The sequence below is a fragment of the Chrysochloris asiatica genome, unplaced genomic scaffold, assembly GCF_000296735.1.
Source record: "Chrysochloris asiatica unplaced genomic scaffold, ChrAsi1.0 scaffold00063, whole genome shotgun sequence".
Taxonomy (NCBI): Eukaryota; Metazoa; Chordata; class Mammalia; order Afrosoricida; family Chrysochloridae; genus Chrysochloris; species Chrysochloris asiatica.
In genome coordinates, this window is record NW_006408581.1 from 9,340,886 (window position 1) to 9,344,483 (window position 3,598).

Here is a 3,598-nt window from a genome sequence, read left to right on the forward strand (position 1 = left end):
TCACCACTGGACCAATAATCTGTATTCTTATCAATGGAGAAAAGATTGAAGTTGTCAAGGACTTCATTCTTCTTGGATCTACCATCAACACTCATGGGAGCAACAGTCAAGAAAATCAAACGATGTATTGCATTAGGCAAATCTGCTGCACAAGACCTTTTTAAAGTGTTGAAGAGCAAAGATGTTAGCTTGAGGACTAAGGTGTGACTGACCCAAGCCTTGGTGTTTTCAATATCCTCATATGCAAGCGAAAGCTGGACAGTGAATATCATGTTTGGTAGAGTGGAGTGTTGGAGAAGAGGAAGACCCCTAATTAGATGGATTTGCCCAGTGGTGGCAGAGATAGGCTCAGGTGTAGCAATGATTGTGAGGTTGGCACAGGACTGAGCAGTGTTTCATTCTGTTGTGCATAGGGTTGCTATGAGTCGGAACTGACTCAATAGCACCTAACATTAACACCATAAATATTTAATTACTTTACAATGAACTTTTTAATGAAACCAATATAGCAAAGAAGTCAGACAAAATTTTTCCTCCCACAGTCCTCTCTCTGAAACTCATTTCAATAATTCCTTGCAATGGAAAGACTTCAAACACCATACTCACAACTATGGGGCTTATTAGGGAAGTTAACAGGTTATAGTGCAGGATCAGAACATGCTCAGGGCACACTTCTTTCAGTCAGGATAGCTTTTCCTCAGCTGTGCTCAGAGGTAGGCCTCTCTCGTCCTGGGCAACAAAGTTTTTAGGGTTGTTGTTAAATATCAACAGAACATCCCACTCCACCATAAGCCTCAGTCTAAGCCTGCTCATCTCTAACTCCATGAGTTAGCAAACCTAGCCCCCACCACCACCCACAATTAAGTGCCTAGAAACATCCGACTCTACAAGGAAGCCTCCTGACCAAAGTCATTCAGCTTGACTTGCTGTGTGGACTGGGAAGCCTACTATTCTGTCTTGTGCTCTGGCTCTTCACTCTGATGCTGCTTCTCTGCCACTCTTCTGGAGTCATAGTTCTCTTTGCCTGGGTCAAAGAGATTGAATGATCAGGGATTTCAGGGTCCACAGGACACACTCCACTCCTGAGTGTCTTCATTGATGGTGAGGTCACACTTCCTGTTTCTCAGATAGCTCATTTTTAAGCCAGCAGAATAGTAACATTGGCTAATCCTTTCATTAGATTTCCAAATCTTTACAATTACATTCCTGTTATTAATTACTCACAAGTAAATCATACAATTCATCAGCATCTTCCCCCAACTTGTTTTTCCTCACACCTATCAGGAAAAGTTGTTTGGTGGGAGCTTCCAAAGAGTATGGTTAGAAGAGACATTAAATAATTAACTACACTGCACTAATGAATTATACATTTTCTTTAATTATAGAGTCTAATATTCACAGAATAACAACAAGATATCTAGATAATATTTATCTTCAATATTTGTCTATGTATTTCAATTTAAAGATAGTAGTTGATAGTATAGTTTTTGCAGGTAGACTATCTAGATTTAAATCCTGTTCTGTTATTTAGTAATTTTGTGTTTTCTGGCAAGTTTTAAAACATCAATAGGCATTAGTCTTTTAGTAAAATAAATAGCATAATTATAACAGAATCAAAAATGAAATTGATGCCTAGCTAATGATAGTTTTGAAGGTTTAGTGAGTTAATACTCATAACTCATGACTTCCATTTTTTTGGAAAAAAATCTTTATAATGTGGATTGGGTAAAGATTTACAGAGTAGATCATTAGTTTTACAATGAACAAATCATACAATTCATTTCAATGATTACAATCCCCTCCACATAGCATCAGTTGTCCCACTTCCTCCCTGTCATTCTTATTCATTTCCCTACTTCTTCTCCACCCTTCTGAACTTTGTCCTTATGTAAATACTGCCCTTTGATTTTAATTGACTGATGATTCCATGCTGAGCATGCCTTACTAGTATTATTGCGGCCCCTAAAATCTATCTATCATTTAGCTGTAAACTGAACCACGAGATTGAGTTCAGTTCCAGATCTGAAAGTTGATCAAGAGCCACAGTCTTTTGTTCCTCCAGTCTCTACAACCAGGAAGCTTGGTCTTTATATAATTTTGAGTTTTTCTCCACATTTTCTCCCTTTCTATCCAGGACCTTTTAGTGTAATCCCTTTCAGAGCAATTGGTAGTGGTAGCCAGGAATCATCTAGTTCTTCTGGTCTTAAGGTAATGCAGACTGATGTTCATGTATTCCATTACATCATTGGACTAATTGATTCCAAACATATTTAATGTCCATCACTCTTATTTGTTTCTCACAGGGAAATACATTGGATAACCAGTCATGAGCTTATAAGATTCCAGTTGTTGTTGTTAAATGTCATTGAGTTGGTTCTGACTCAGAGACCCTGTATACAGTTTCTAAGGAGCAGCTGATAGGTTTGAACAACTGACCTAATGGCTAGCAGTTCAATACTTATCCAACAATGCGACAGCAGAATTGCAGTTGCTACTCACAAATGTAGGGCATAGAACATTGTCTTTGTAGATTGTTATGACAATTAACCATGGTGTCCCCAGAGACTACATTCCTTATCCTCCAGGTCCAACAACTCATTTCTTCATGGTATTTGGTAATATCTAAGAAGTTTTCATATCTTTGCCCACAGTATGCACTACTACATTCATAATCATATTTGCATTAAAAGTAAATACCCATGTACAAATATCCTGTCAAACCTTTATATATGTTTGGATATATGCTTTGTCTGCCTCCTGTACCTATTCAGCCTGTGTATCTGTCCACGTATCAAAATATCACTGTTGCAGGGTTATGTATGTAAGAGTATTTACCTCTATTCCCTTTATCTCTTGTTCTCCTTCATCAATATTTAATCCGTTTATTCCTTATTTGATCAATGAATGTTTTGATATTTCACAGAGTAGTACTACTACTTGCTGGCCATTAATTTACTTCCACAGACTTCCCATTTTTATCTGTACATCAGGATTATTAAGTTATTTAGTTACTTTATTCAATTTTATTAATGTATAATGAAATTTAAAACAATAATTGTGCTTATTGTGATAGTATGTATAAATAAATATAGAAAGAAAAAATTTCAAGTGTACTGAAATCCTCAAAACTTTCTGGACAATCAGATACTTATTGTTGTTGTTAAATGTCATGGAGTCATAGCACCATGTATAGGATTTCTGAGGAGTGACTGGTGAGTGTGAACCGCCAATCTTGCTGTTCAAACTGATCTTGCAGTCCAGTGCTTATCCTACAGTGTTGCATGCTTAGATGAACTGAAATGAATTGACAGTGCACTTAATTTTGAAGAATAACAATAAAATACAGAAAAAGTACCAATTTTAGAAATCATTGTTGAAGATTATGTCAAAGTATAGAAGAATACATTTCAAAGTTTATGAAAATATTTTATATCTTCTAGAAATAAACAATTTCTAGAAGATATAAAATATTTTCATAAACTTTGAAATGTATTCTTCTATACTTTGACATAATCTTCATTGAAGAGGTCCAAGAGCTGAACAAAAAATTTCAAAGATCAGCTCAAGAAGATAAAACCAAATACTATAATAAAATATG